Below are 16,225 nucleotides of genomic sequence, written 5' to 3' on the forward strand. Positions count from 1 at the left end.
GGTACCTCCCCCACAAAAGTTTAGAAATGTTCGGAAAAATTGTGCGCACGATAACTCTTGATGGAAGTGAAGGATTTGGTCCATACTTTACACATCCTAATATATCTACCAGATATAGATCAGGTTTAAATATGGACTATATTTGTCCACTCCATCCGGTACCTCCCACATAAACGAAAGGAAACGAATTGTTCAGTTTTACTTCAATACAATTCGTAGTGGAGGGAATAAAAAGTTCGGCCGGGCCGAATTTAACTTCGTTCTTAATTGGTAAACGATATAACTATAACTTTGCTCTGAATGAATAAAATACCTCTATGCAAAAAATTTTCAACAGAAGCCCCGGTTTTGATATATTCCTTATTATAGGCACCCCCGATTCTCTGATTTTTAACGGATTCACCCACATTTGCCATCCGAATTTGCTGTATGAAAGTCAGGCGATAATTTTTCTATAGAAATGTTTCTCATAGATGGGCATACAGCAGTGTTTGAGATGGCAGAAAATTCTCATTGAAAAATAGAAAAAAAAATTTAATTAATTTCTCGTTGGAAATCGAGCTTAATGATCAATAATGCATCTAAAAAAGGAAAGCCGGCGAAATGATCTTCGCCTAAAAAAGCAACATTTTCAACTAGAAAAAATTTTTCTAGGTTTGAAATGTCGCTCCTATGTCACTTAACGTTCCGAAATCAGTATGAAAGTCTTATAAGACTCACATAAAAATATTTTATTAACTTTTCAATGTTCAGAAGCCACTACGAAAGTCTGACAAAACTCTGGTACGACATCTGATTTCTCATAGAAGTCTTTCAATCGTGCACATTACCGAAGAAAGCCATAGAACTATCTTACATAGAATAGGAAAAATCACAAACTATTTCCAAAATTAAGCAAAAACAAAAAAAAAATTGTTTTTGTCAAACAACATGTCATAGCCCGTGTAAATTATTAAAATACCATTGTTTATTTTTTCTGGCATTAGTCATGTAAACACGGATTCTAAATAAGACCAACTGTCCTGTCCGTCTGTTAGTTCCGTATTCAAATTTAGTTTTGTATATTTTTAGGGGGTAAAGGTGGCGTTGATGGTGGTCATCTTTTATTGCACTGTCTCATGAATTAGCCACAACAATAATAATAAAAACAAGAAAAAGAAAACAACAAAAACACATGACAACGGATCATCGACTTAGCACCGCTCAGCCAAAGACCAAGCAGGAGGTAGACGTCGGTCTATGATTTCTAGGCACGTTTGTTACATTTTTTTACTTCTTTTAGCATTTCTTCTGTTTCTTCGTTTCTACTTATCGTAAATAATTTAACAAAACTTTTACCGTAATGAAAACTAAAGACAGAAGAAAACACAACTTCAACTTGAATAAACTTCGTCATTAGCAGAGTAGAGTAGAACGAACATCCCGATTCGTTGTTTTGTCCACTTATTTGTATTTATTTTGTTTTTTTTTCTTCGTTCGTTTTAATAAACAATTCAAACGTGATATGACCGTTATTTAGAGTGAGTTACGTTGAAACCAAGTTAACACGCATGTAAATGATTGCGTTTTTGATATTTGTTACGCGTCTTTACCGCTTTTTATTTATCCTTGTTAAGGATACGAAAGTCGAAATTGTACTGAACTGTTTGCTGGCAACAACAAACATTCCTTTGCTTCACATTTTTTTGTTTAGAAAGCAACAATAGCAGTGTTGGAATGTTGTGATTCTGCGCTTGAGTTATCAGCTGTTATCTGACAGTTGTTTACTTTGGCCTCTTGCACCCATCCCCCATCACCCCATCAAGCACCATCTCTCTTTAGTCAATTCGCCGCATACAACTGAAGCGGTGTAACGTCTCATTGATTATTTTGCCGGCGTTTGTGTCTTTTTATGGTAACAGAAGTTGATGGGCCAGCAGAGCATTGGGTAACAAGCTGATTGGAAGTATGCACCAGCTGATTAGCAGAGCGTCGGAAGCTCTTCTTATTGTAAAAAACCGTGAGATTGTATTCTAACTGTAATAGACCATCTTTTAGTTATAGAACTCCATGGGAAGGTCTTCTAATTATAGAAGACCGCGGGAACGTCTTCTAAAATAGAAGACCGTGGGAAGGTCTTCTATGAATGAAAGACCGTGGGAAAATCTTCTAATTATAGAAGACCGCGAGCAGGTCTTCTAATTATAGAAGACGGTGAGAAAGTCTTCTAAAGATAGAAGACCGTGGGAAGATTTTCTAAATACAGAATACCATGGAAAGCTTTTCTTACTATAGAATACCGTGGAAAAGTAGAAGCATACTTTCTTTCCAAAAGGGTCTATGGGAGCCCCCATTCTTTCCGAAAGGGTCTATAGAAGCATTTTTCTTTCGGAAAATGGTCTATAGAAGCATTTTTCTTTCGGAAAAGGGTCTATAGAAGCACCATTTCTTTCTGAAAGGGTTTATAGAACACCCTTTCTTTCCGAAAAGCTTTATAGAAGTACCCTTTCATTCCGAAAGGGTCTATAGAAGCACCCTTTCTTTCCGAAATGGTCTAAAGAAGCACCCTTTCTTTCCGACAGGATCTAAAGAAGCACTTTTTCCTTCGGAAAAGGGTCTCTAGAAGCACCCTTTCATTCCGAAAGGGTCTAAGCACCCTTTCTTTCCGAAAGGGTCTATAGAAGCAACATTTCTTTCAGAAAGGGTCTTTAGAAGCACCCTTTCTTTCCAAAAGGGTCTTTAGGAGCACCCTATCTTTCCAAAAGGGTCTATAGAATCACCCTTTCTTTCCGAAGGGGTCTATAGAAGCACCCTCTCTTTCCGAAAGGGTCTATAGAAACAACCTATCTTTCCAAAAGGGTCTATAGAAGCACCCTTTCTTTCCAAAAGAGTCTATAGAATCACCCTTTCTTTCCGAAAGGGTCTATAGAAGCACCCTCTCTTTCCAAAAGGGTCTATAGAATCACCCTCTCTTTCCAAAAGGGTCTATAGAATCACCCTTTCTTTCCGAAAGGGTCTATAGAAGCACCCTCTCTTTCCGAAAGGGTCTATAGAAACAACCTATCTTTCCAAAAGGGTCTATAGAAGCACCCTTTCTTTCCAATAGTTTCTATAGAAGCACCCTTTCTTTCCAAAATTGTCTATAGAAGCACCCTTTCTTTCCAAAAGGGTCTATAGAAGCACCCTTTCTTTCCGAAAGGGTCTATAGAAGCACCCTTTCTTTCCAAAATTGTCTATAGAAGCACCCTTTCTTTCCAAAAGGGTCTATAGAAGCACCCTTTCTTTCCAAAAGGGTCTATAGAAGCACCCTTTCTTTCCAAAAGGGTCTATAGAAGCACCCTTTCTTTCCAAAAGGGTCTATAGAAGCACCCTTTCTTTCCAAAAGGGTCTATAGAAGCACCCTTTCTTTCCAAAAGGGTCTATAGAAGCACCCTTTCTTTCCAAAAGGGTCTATAGAAGCACCCTTTCTTTCCAAAAGGGTCTATAGAAGCACCCTTTCTTTCCAAAAGGGTCTATAGAAGCACCCTTTCTTTCCAAAAGGGTCTATAGAAGCACCCTTTCTTTCCAAAAGGGTCTATAGAAGCACCCTTTCTTTCCAAAAGGGTCTATAGATGCACCCTTTCTTTCCAAAAGGGTCTATAGAAGCACCCTTTCTTTCCAAAAGGGTCTATAGAAGCACCCTTTCTTTCCAAAAGGGTCTATAGAAGCACCCTTTCTTTCCAAAAGGGTCTATAGAAGCACCCTTTCTTTCCAAAAGGGTCTATAGAAGCACCCTTTCTTTCCAAAAGGGTCTATAAAAGCACCCTTTCTTTCCAAAAGGGTCTATAGAAGCACCCTTTCTTTCCAAAAGGGTCTATAGAAGCACCCTTTCTTTCCAAAAGGGTCTATAGAAGCACCCTTTCTTTCCGAAAGGATCTATAGAAGCGCACTTTCTTTCCGAAATGGTCAATAGAAGCACCCTTTTCTTTGCAAAAGGGTCTATAGAAGCACCCTTTCTGTCCGAAAGGGTCTATAGAAACCCCTTTCTTTCCGAAAGTGTCTATAGAAGCGTCATTTCTTTCCGAAAGGGTCTATAAAAGCACCCTTTCTTTCGGAAAGGGTCTATAAAAGCACCCTTTCTTTCGGAAAGGGTCTATAAAAGCACCCTTTCTTTCGGAAAGGGTTTATAAAAGCACCCTTTCTTTCGGAAAGGCTTTATAAAAGCACCCTTTCTTTCGGAAAGGGTCTATAAAAGCAACCTTTCTTTCGGAAAGGGTCTATAAAAGCACCCTTTCTTTCGGAAAGGGTCTATAAAAGCACCCTTTCTTTCGGAAAGGGTCTATAGAAGCACCCTGTCTTTCCAAAAGGGTCTATAGAAACACCCTTCCTTTCCAAAAGGGTCTATAGAAGCACCCTTTCTTTCCAAAAGGGTCTATAGAAGCACCCCTTCTTTCCAAAAGGGTCTATAGAAGCACCCTTTCTTTCCAAATGGGTCTATAGAAGCACCCTTTCTTTCCAAAAGGGTCTATAGAAGCACCCTTTCTTTCCGAAAGGGTCGATAGAAGCACCCTTTCTTTCCAAAAGGGTCTATAGAAGCACCCTTTCTTTCCAAAAGGGTTTATAGAAGCACCTTTCTTTCAAAAAGGTCTATAGAAGCACCCTTTCTTTCCGAAAGGTTATATAGAAGCAGACATTCTCTTCGATAGTGTCTAAAAATGCACCCTTTCTTTCCGAAAGGCTCTACAGCACCAACCTTTCTTCCCGAAAGGCTCTACAGAACCAACCTTTCTTCCCGAAAGGGTCAACAGAGGCACCCTTTCCCTCCGAAGGGGTCTATAAAACCAGCATTTCTTTCCGAAAGGGTCTATAGAAGCACAATTTCTTTCCGAAAGGGTCTATAGAAGCACAATTTCTTTCCGAAAGGGTCTATAGAAGCACAATTTCTTTCCGAAAGGGTCTATAGAAGAACAATTTCTTTCCGAAAGGGTCTATAGAAGCACAATTTCTTTCCGAAAGGGCCTATAGAAGCACAATTTCTTTCCGAAAGGGTCTATAGAAGCACAATTTCTTTCCGAAAGGGTCTATAGAAGCACAATTTCTTTCCGAAAGGGTCTATATAGAAGCACAATTTCTTTCCAAAAGGGTCTATAGAAGCACCCTTTATTTTCAAAAGGGTCTATAGAAGCACCCTTTATTTCCAAAAGGGTCTATAGAAGCATCTTTTCTTTCCAAAAGGGTCTATAGAAGCACCCTTTCTTTCCAAAAGGGTCTATAGAAGCACCCATTCTTTCCAAAAGGGTCAATAGAAGCACCCTTTCTTTTCAATAGTGTCTATAGAAGCAACCTTTCTTTCCAAAAGGGTATATAGAACCCCCTTTTCTTTCGGAAAGGGGTCTATAGAAGCACCTTTCTTTCGGAAAAGGGTTTATAGAAGCACCCTTTCTTTTCGAAAGGTTCTATAGAAGCACCCTTTCTTTCCGAAAGGATCTATAGAAGCACTCTTTCGTTCTGAAAGGGTCTATAGAAGCACTCTTTCTTTGCGCAAGGGTCTTTAGAAGCACCCTTTCTTTGCGAAAGGTTATATAGAAGAACGTTTTCTTTGCGATAGGGTCTATAGACGGACCCTTTCTTTGCGAAGAGCATTCTTTCTTTCCGAAGCATCCTATATAGAAGCATCCTTTCCTTCCGAAAGGGTCTATAAAAGCACCCTTTCTTTCTTTCTTTCCGTGGATCATCGAAAGGTCTCGAATTTCTAGAATATAAAAATATCATCCTTAAGTCCATATTCATTGTAAGTCCATTTGAAACACCCTTTTGCTAAAATATTTTTCTGCACAGTCCATAAATATTCCCACCCGTTACCGACCGGCTTAGTGAGCTCGTGTGTGTTTGTGTGTGCGTGTCTAAAAGGCTGGGCCTGCTAAGCACCTGATATTGCCACTTGCCGGCACCGTCAAAGGGCGCCAAAAATAGCACAAGGTAGACAGACTAGCCTAGCCTGCATAGTCTAACATTTAGTCACTTTATGCCGTCGCCGTCGTAGTATTTTTTTTTTTCTTCTTCAATTCTTTCAATTACCCCATACGCTTTGTTGCGCTCGCTGTCTGTCAATACAACAAATGTGAAAGTTTTCATAGTTTACAGTTTATGGCAACCAACATCAGCAGAGGTAACCAACAGCAGCACTTGCTTGCAGAAAATATTTTGTAAAACAATTTGCAAAAGAAACAAGAAGAACAGAAAACGTAAAACAGATAATTTAATAAACCTCATAGATAAGAAATGGGGATTTGAGGCATTAACATGGGATTTTCTTCTGTTGCAAAATGTTTTTTCTGAAATTCCTCTTCTTCGTTTGTGTTTCGTTGGCATGTGGTTCATATCTATTGCCTGTCTTTTTTTCATTCTCTGTGTTTAATGTTTTGATTTGTTTGTGTTTTTTTCAGTGTTTTGCGTGTGAAAAATTGCGGCCACTACAAAATAAAAGACAAGCAGCAGGCAGATTGTCTAACTAATAGCCAGCCAGTCATCCAAGCAACCGGCTAATGTCTATAGAAGAATGCTTTTGGGGGGACTGTAAGGGGGAAATGTGTGGCGAATAAGACATGCATGAATCAGAGTTCTTGGACAGGTAAAAATGTGACACACATATCGTCGAGGCAGTGTGGTCGCGTTGAGAACGTTTAGAATTCAAGTGAATACGATGAATATGAAAACGAACACAACAACAATTTAAATGGCATTGGTCAAAAGCTGGCGTAATTCCTCCTCCCTTTGCAGTTGGTATGCTTGGTTACCGCCTTTATACTTATATCAATATGGCACCATTCTTGTTGTTAGGTTTAAATTATGAAGTACAAAATGAGGCAAACAATATGTAAATATTGTATAATTTAGGTGTAGTGTAGGTACATCACCTGTAGTATGGATTTTTTTAATAATTTGACTTGAGAACCTAGTCTCCGTTTAATAAATTTGATCATTGAAAAACGTCCAATAAATTCTCATAAAGGAGGTTAAAACGGTAACACGCTCTAGTGTAAACATATCGTGATGTAAACTTGTTATAATCTAAGTTTACATTAAAACGCCTGTTAGACTATACACTTATAACATGTTTAAGTACATTATCTCGATTTATTTGGCATATATTGTATGAGAATGCCAAAATTAAATCGACTGGATTTGCTAAATCCACCATAGTCTAAACGTACTATAACACTCATATATCACATAAATTATCAGTGTTCATTTTACATTAAATATAGGTACATCAATCTATCAAATAGATCACAATAACCCTGATAATGTCGTACATGTAAATCCTGTTGTTTAATTTCCACAAAAATTATCTTTTAATTCTTCTCATCAGATTTCATATTCTGATTTAATACCTAAGTCGACTCTCCTCCGCTCCCTACACATGAAAACGAAATAAAAACATTTAGCCACACATCAAATTGCGTGTCAAATCTTCATCAAACATAAAAAAGACTCCCACCCATCAGCACCACACTACCACAAACAAACATCATAAAAGGATATTTATTCATTTCGTTTTGTGGAAAATGTCTTTGCTGTTCCTAAAATAGAATTAATTTATTAAAAATTGTCTACTCACAAGGAGGGGGGAGAAATAAAAAGAATTTTCTACTTCAGTCATTGTTAAAATTACGATCGGTGGCTTCACTTTTGTCTACCAAACACGAAGTAAAATGTAAACAAATGTGAACATACCTTAGCTCGTCAATAACATATGAGAGAACCGACGACGACAATAAATTTGTTGTTCTCCATTTACACCATAGCCGACCAAGAAGAGCGAGCGCTTAAATTGTTTATGTGTGGGTAAAATTACACTGACAGAACAGGGTGATGATTTTCATATTGAGTGTGAAATGAAAAATATATTGTTGGCGCGTTCGCTTTGTATGACTTAAATTAAAAATAATATAAATAACTTCATAATTTGAAAAGTATTTTTCTTCATATGTTAATTTTTTTGAGAGAAAAAACAAATTGTATATAAAAATGATTTTTTAAGACTTTCTAAGCATACATACATTTTTTATTGATGCATTGCAGACGAGGCATTCTGCGTCATTAAAAATATTAATACAAAACAAAAAATTATTTTCAAATTCTTCCCTCCACATATTTGCTGTACAACTGCAAAATCTTTTCAGTGTACCCAAAAAAAAAAACAAATAAAGCGGCATCAACCTGCTTGCATGACATTCAGTACAAGACTGAAGTAAAAAAATCAAAACATTTGCTCTCTTACTTTGCGTTCGGGTCGCGTGTGTGTGATTTGCCGAAAAACTTCGTAACCATATCAACCCCAACGAACGGGTTTGATTTACACGATGTAATTTTGTTATATGAGATAGGACATGGTAGTGAAATAGACATGGTGCGGCACAACAAGTAAACACATCCTAGACCAGTTATGCCCAAAAAATATGTGTTTTAATATTGCAAAGAAAGACTTGTATTTAAATTTTAAAACGGACGATAATCCGTGTATTTTGTTGCCACGAAAACAGTTGATGTCTAGCTCTGCTGTCATTGGAAGACAATGACTCGTTTTTTGACAGTGTCAATTTGTTAAACTTTCTTTACCACCAACCAAACGTAAACAAATGTCACAAAAATATGCGAAGGAGCAAACAACAAACATTCATTAGTCTCCTAATCTATTCGGAGAGAGCAGCAGTGACGACAATAATTTATTTATTATTTTGCTCCTTATGATGTTATGTTATATTGCGAGGGGGTGGGGGTGAACGTTGACTTGCAAACGATGACTTGTTTGGCGAGAGTGTGGCCAACACTACAAATATAAAAAATCGCTATTATTTTAAAGTCTTCAACTGGACATTGGTGATAACTATTGCGCGTGGAAAAATAGAGTGAAATAACGTATTTTCAGTAGAAACAAGTAAAAAAAGTATCAGTCGGCTTTGCCGACAGAGATATACCCTCAGCCTATGTGGACTGAAATACTTTTTCCCAAAAAATTATGGATTTAGGGTGGTTTTCAAAATGTTGGGCGACCGACAAAAGTATGGATAGGATTAAAGCTCAAAAATTTGCGGGGATATCGATAGGTAGGGCTATTTTTATCACAATAGCCTACGAAAAACACAATATCGCTGTAAACAGGGCCGCTAGGAAACCCTTCGGTAAAAATGTTCAAAGGATCCTCGAACAGACCTTTTACCACACAAAAATGTTGAACATTTGTGTGCGTGGCCACAAATGTTGAACATTTGTGTGCGTGGCACCACAAGGATTGAACAGATAGGGCCCAAATTTGAACACAACTGAAGTTTCGACAATTTTTAATGATCCAAAGTTTGGACCAAATCGGTTGCTACGTCTATGAAAAATCGCGCGTACCATTTTAGCGAATATTTTCGAACTTATGTGGGGGAGGTACCGGAAGGAGTGGACCTATAAGCACCACCTTCGAATTTCATCTAATATTCGAAGAAATATTACAATATCCAAAGTGTGAACGAACACAGTATTCGGTTCGAGCTCTCCAGCCACTGCATATGGTACCATAGAGGTTTTTTTACAACTTTCCGGCTGTTTTCTCAAGAAGTATGTACTTGCCCCTGAAAAAACTTTTACTGTCATAATTGAGGCACCGAATGCAAGTTGCTTCAGCAAAAATCAAAGTGATTCGAGAGCAGGTCTTTAAGTGAATTTATCCAATATTTTCTGTGGGAGGTACCCGAAGGTGTGGACAAATATAGTCCATATTCGAACCAGATCTACATCTGGTAGATATATTAGGATGTGTAAAGTATGGACCAAATCGGTCACTACCCCTCAAGAGTTATCGTGCGCACAATTTCTCCCAACATTTTTGAACTTTTGTGGGGAAGGTACCTGAAGGAGTGGATCGATATGGCTTATCTTCAAACTTAAATTAAGTTTGCACAAAATATTACGAAGCCCACCTTTTGGACGGCATCGGCAGATACGTTCGAAAGTTATCTTGCGTTCCAACCACTACACACGGTGTCATAGGAGTTTTTTTGTACGTTTCAGGCTATTTTCTCAGGAAGTATGGACTTGCCCCTGATGAAACTTATACCATTGTATGGGGGGGGGGCGCAGTGAATAGAAGCTGCTACAACAAAAATCAAAGCGATTCGAGAGGAGGTCCTAAACTGAGCTTCTCCGAAATTGTGTGGGAGGTACGCGAAGTAGTGGACCGATTGGGTCCATATTGAAACCTCATCTAAGTCTGGTACAAATTTCACGATGTGCTATGGACCAAATCGGTTACTTCCTTGAAGAGTTGAAAAAAAAAAACGTATTTTCAGAAGAAAAATAATATAATATGGAAAAAGCAATTTGTTGTTGTGACAGTGTTTTTATTCTATTCTATTTTTTCTACGATTTCTTCATCTTGTATTAAATTTTCACGCCTATATCTCTAAAACTCAACGAGTTACAGCTGATTTACTACAAGTGTGGCATAAGTCAACAAAAAAGTTTTTTTGAGTTTATGAAGCACTAAAACACTTTAAATCATGTTTGATCTTGTACAGAGATTTAGCACTGAGGCGTAGCTAGATGTTTGCAAAATATGGTGCAAGTAGTTATTTTATTTTTTGTGTTATAATATTTTCAAGTTGGAAAGTCGAATTTCAATCGCCAACTTAATACGCGTTTTTCCTCGAAACTTGATTTTTGGTGATGTGTCACTCTTTAGCGATCGGCACATACGGTGCGTTGTGCGTTGCGTTACAACAACCACATGAAAAAAGTGTAAGTGATGCCAAGTTTTTTTGAAAAACAACAACATGGCTGACGCATTAATGTTAAACATAATTTAACTGTTTTGGGACAACGCGTGTCCCAACGTGTCACTAAACGGACCGTATGTGCCGAGGGCTTTTGAGTAAATGAGTAAGTTCTATGGCCAATTAAAAGATAATTACAAAGAACCCACCTGAGCTACTCGAAAATATAATTATGTAATTACGTCTATTTTAATAATTTTAATAAGTAATATAAATGATTTTAAAAAATTAATTCAAACTTATAAATTAATAATAAAATTCCACTAATAAATTACCTGTTTTAAAATATTAAAACAACAACAATGGGATTAAGCCAGACTATTTTGAAAAGACAAAATTATAAATTACTATATTTCATAGCTACTCGGATATATTGCCTACTCATAGAAAAAAGTATTATTTGTAACAATTTTTGAATAATGTTAATAAGCAATATATATTTTATTTATTTCATAGCTACTCGGCATTCGCAAGATCATCTATTGTAAATTGTGGTGGTGGTCCATCTTCGATAGGAAGAGATCTAATTCCGAATACACGTTCTTATATTGCATTTTTTCGTGGAAAAATAGAATTAATATTACGAGTGTTAAAGCTTTAATCAATTCGGTTGATTCGTCCGTGAGTTATAAGGCAACACCAGTCAGACTGACCGACTGACGGCCTCGGCCAAATCGGCACCACATTATCTGAAATGGATTTCGTCCACGCATACAGTTACGGACAAAAAAATTGGGTCAGCTCCCTCTATTTCAAACAAAATACAAAAAAAAAAATTATTCTTTAATACTGGGTAGTATTTTTTTAAGAAAAAATTATCGTTATTTGCTTACCATAACACAAAAAGCGCAATATATGTGAAGTCCTTTAAATTCGAGCGGACAAAAACAAGGTCATATTAAAAAAATTTAATACTGAAAATAACTCCAATTATTTGAAGTATTTACATTATATTGCGTAAGTATTGTTGCATAAGTTGCATCTCCTTGGCATTGACTCCATTAATGCCCTGCAGGTGTCCTTTGATATAAGCATCTTGAACTTTTTCCCACAATTCATTTTTATTTCGTGGTTTTTGGGGTCCAATTTTCTCTTTGACTATTCTCCACAAGACTTCAATCGGATTTAAATCCGGCGATTGTTCTGGTCATGTCATTATATCAATGCCGTTGTCTTTAAACCATTTTTGACAATGCCCGAAGTATGTTTCGGGTTATTGTCTTGTTGAAAAACCCATTTCATCGGCATTTCCCATTTGGCGTAAGACAGCATTACATTATTTAGGATATGGCAGTACACACTTTTGACCATATTTTCCTTTATGCAATATATTGGTCCAACACCATGCCATGAAAAACATGCCCATACCATAATATTTTCTCCACCATGCTTGACAGTTTTTGTGGGGTAGCGGGAACAAATTCTTTGTTTTGTGGACGTCTAACCCATTATTTACCGTCACTACCAATCAAATTAATTTTGGATTCATCTGACCATAAGATATTTCGCCATTTTTCCCAGATATTGGTCCTTGCCAACTTTTGTGAGATTTGGCGAAATCAATACGATTTTTCCGATGTCTCTTGGTTAATAATGGGACTTTCCTGGACGATCTTCCCAACAAATGTTTTTCCACCAGCCGTCGTCTAACCGTCCTCGCTGAAATTTCAAGCCTTAGCTCTCTACTAATTTTTGCGGCAGATTGAAATGGGTCCCGAGTTGACAATAACTTGATGTGGTTATCATCTGTAGCTGTAGTTTTTCGCGTTCTTCCTCGCGAGAAATTATTACTTTTTATACCCTCCACCATAGGATGGGGTATATTAAGTTTCGTCACTACGTTTGTAACTACTCGAAATAATCATTGTAGACTCCACAAACTATATATATTCTTGATCAGCGTGCAATTCTACATCGATATAGCAATGTCCGTCCGTCTGTCCGTCTGTGGAAATCACTCTAGCGTCCGAACGGATTGACGTAGGTGGATGAAATTTTGGGAAAATCTATTATTTGTACGTAGGACTTTTGGTATTGAAAGCGGGCTATGTAGGTCAACGCTTTCGTATAGCCCCCATACAAAATAACGCGTGACGCGTCTTCGGTTTAAGGAATTTTTAAGATATTTGTCCCATTTTACCACCGAATTGGTTGTAATTTGGTATTTTGTGTCTCCAGAGGCCAAAAAACATTCCTACCAAAGTTGGTTTATATAGGTCCACCTTTTGGTGTAGCCCCCATATAACGCCCCATATAAAGTACGCGTCATTTTAATATATTTTGAATGTATTAGTCCCATTCGACAACAAAATCGGTTGCAACATTGTATTTTGTGTTTCCAGAGGCTAAGAAACATTTCTACCATAAAATGTTTATATAGGTCCACGTTTTGATGTAGCCCCCATAGGACGATATCTCCCGATTTTCGGTATTTTGAAGCTTTTGGCCTCCTTATCACACCGAGATGGCTGAAATTTGGTTTTTAGTCTTCGTTGGGGGAAAAAAATTCCCCCCAGAAATTTGTAGGTATAGGTCCGCGCCATCATATAGCCCCCATAGAACGGTAACTTCCGATTTTGGGTATTTTGAAGGTTGTGGCCACATTAATCCACCGAAATGGCTTAAATTTGTGGTGGAGGCTATAAAAAGTTCGGCCCGACCGAACATAACGCTTTTCCCACTTGTTTCTTTTAATGCGTTGAAAAGAAAATTTTGCGATCTGCCAATGGTTTTTGCAATTTCCCGTTGACTTTTGCCTTTGCCTAAAAATAACTGTGAGCGTTTTAATTGATACATAATAATAATTATTGGTCTTCTTCCTGGATTCTTCGAATTTGTTTTTAAATTATTATATAATACATGATTTATAGAAGGTATGAACTCTTCGAGTTCCTGTAAATACTTAAACTCTGTAGCTTCAGTGAATCTTCCTCCCGGATGAAGCGGTTCCAATTCAAAATTTACGTATTTGCTGGAGTTCCTTTTTGAAATATCAACTTCTTGAAATAAAACATTTATGTAATTTGAATATTTGTATTAAATTATAAATGGCTTCGCATTTTGGAATCGAAGACACTGAATCTTAAGCCATTCAACTTTTGAAGTCTTGTCTTTGGAGATTTTTCTGTTTGATACTAGTTTCTCAATTGAGGATATGCTTTTTATTTCATCTGTCGTCATCTTTACCAAGTGAAATGGTTCACTTTTGCCGTGAGGATTACACGATCCAATCATCAGACGTAAAAATGTTTTCTTTTTCAATGAGATCAAAATCTTGATCGCATGATAGGAATGAATGGCCAGACACTAAAAATTTGTAGTCTATCTGTTCCACTGAGAAGATCGAATTATTGACCATGTATGTGCAAATAGTGTTCATTCTTATTTTACGGTTTTGGCCACCACATTGATCGCTATACGTTATTATTAACTTCTTACATTTTACATTGACGCCAGGGCGTAAGTCAACATTATTACTTAACTTTTGGTTTTTACTTACAAATTCTTCTCGAAATTTTATTTCTATATTATTTTTCGAATATACTCCTGACTAAAACGTAACATGCGTTTTTGGCCTATCCCACACGTATTTTTTATTTCCAGTATTCGATTTTGCCTACCCGGGAGGTGTGAACTTCCACCGGACTACCTATGATAAAAGTCGCAAATTGATCCGAGAGGTGACCCTAAACGAATTCAAAACACATGCTTAGGGATATGGACTTCTCACGAACGTTAAATTCATATCTCGATATCGTTATAGAAATCAACAATATCTAATTTAAAACGCAAAAATACTCACTTTTTGTCACTACATCAATAAATCACAAAATTGGCATCACTGTTTTGCCTACAACGAGAGTCATCCAAAGTGAAAACAAAAACAAAACTCACCAATGCAATGCAAACACACACCCATACAAGCCATCAAACTTGGGGCCAAGAAGAATGAGAAAGAATACAACAGAAATAACAAACAAATGAGAAAATAAATAATATCATGTTTTTTCTGTTCTTTTGTGCAAAAAATAAACTAAGAGAAAAATAATGAAACTAAAAAATACATAAACACAACAAAAAAACTACAGATAAGTAGATGATAAATGCTAGCAAACAATATAGGTTACGATAATTAAAACACAGCCCAATTACTAAGCAAATACTGAGTGGCATTACGCGTTCTTCTTCTTTGTACTGTTTGGCTTGTTCAGTTTGCTTTTTGCTGCTTCTTTTACTAACTCTCTTCTCACCTGTGGGGCTAAGAATATGAAACTCACTTTTAGACATTTCATTCTGTTCCAACGTTCGGTTTTAGTCATATTGGTTGGTTGGTCGTTCGTTAACATTTTTTTACGTATAGCTTAAAGCGCCGACCAACAATCTTAATGATGTGGAGCATATGAATTAGCCAGTAGAGGCTGACACTTATTTTCTTTGTTGTTATTGTTTTGCTTTTATTTACCTACCTTGTTTTTGTTTTTTATGTAATCCACAGAGAAAAAGGCACTTGTGGTGATGATAATTTGTCAAAGGTTTTTCAAAAACTTTTCTTTCGTTTATTCGCAGGAGGGAACATATACAACAACACGATACAGATCCTCGTGAAAGGGATTGCAAGACGAAAAAAGCGCACTTTTATTATCACTTTACGATGATCATTTGCAAAAAAGTATGTAAAACACTTAACACTGTTTCTTATATTTGTATTTCAAAATCATTGAAAATCGGTATGCAAACAATTTATAAGGCCACATATGATTATGAAGATCGTTTTAATTTACAATGCAAATCACTTGAAAAACAACAACTACTACGTCGTTTTAGATATTAATTGCTTTACTTGCTTTTAGCTTACTAAATAGAAAGGTGTTAACGCACAGCAAAAGAAAAATGAACGAAACGTAAGAAACAACCAACAAGAGAAAGAAATTTGAGACGTGTTTAAATACGGGTTTTGTTGGCGTTTGATATATATTTTTTGTATTTATTTTTCTATCAAATTAGAATTGCAATTTCTTTGATAACAAATAATTTTAGACGCTTTTTATTTCGTTTAATATTTGTAAAATTAATTCCAAAATAAGAAAAAGCCACGAAACGAACCTTTCAATAGGAAACGTCGCGCAACAACTGATTTCTGCGGCGAATTCCAGTTAGAAACGCCGTCTTTGTTATTTTTTCATAACGGCGTTGAAAGAAAATTCCTCCTCAGCAATCACAACTGAGATGTACGGCGAATTGAAATGCCACTCTGCGTTCATGGCAAAATCAACAACAGCATGATACAATTAAGCTGAAAACACATCCAACGTTTGAGTAAAGTTTTGTGTTGGGTGTTGAGAAAAAAAAAACAACAACAACAAAGGGGCGACGGCGACACCAAAGTCCAGCGTTGATATAATTGCCGGCATATATTTCAAATGAATTTGAATCATGGCCCAATT

The 16,225-nt window shown here is 36.8% G+C and overlaps 1 protein-coding gene across 2 annotated transcripts in view; it reads right to left on the minus strand.

Moving 5' to 3' along the window:
- egl (Egl_like_exo domain-containing protein) overlaps positions 1 to 15,942 on the minus strand; it is a 127,217-nt gene extending 111,275 nt beyond the window's left edge. The window contains exon 1 of one of the 2 annotated variants that reach the window (XM_073954884.1): positions 15,248 to 15,942. The gene's annotated coding sequence lies outside the window, so the exon portion shown is untranslated. Of the gene's footprint in view, positions 1 to 1,338; positions 1,699 to 15,247 lie in introns of those variants that run through there. The other variant, XM_073954885.1, reaches the window with a different exon arrangement.
- Positions 15,943 to 16,225: the final 283 nt, after the last annotated feature.

The sequence above is a fragment of the Musca autumnalis genome, unplaced genomic scaffold (assembly GCF_047663935.1).
Source record: "Musca autumnalis isolate F117 unplaced genomic scaffold, ASM4766393v1 scaffold_5, whole genome shotgun sequence".
Taxonomy (NCBI): Eukaryota; Metazoa; Arthropoda; class Insecta; order Diptera; family Muscidae; genus Musca; species Musca autumnalis.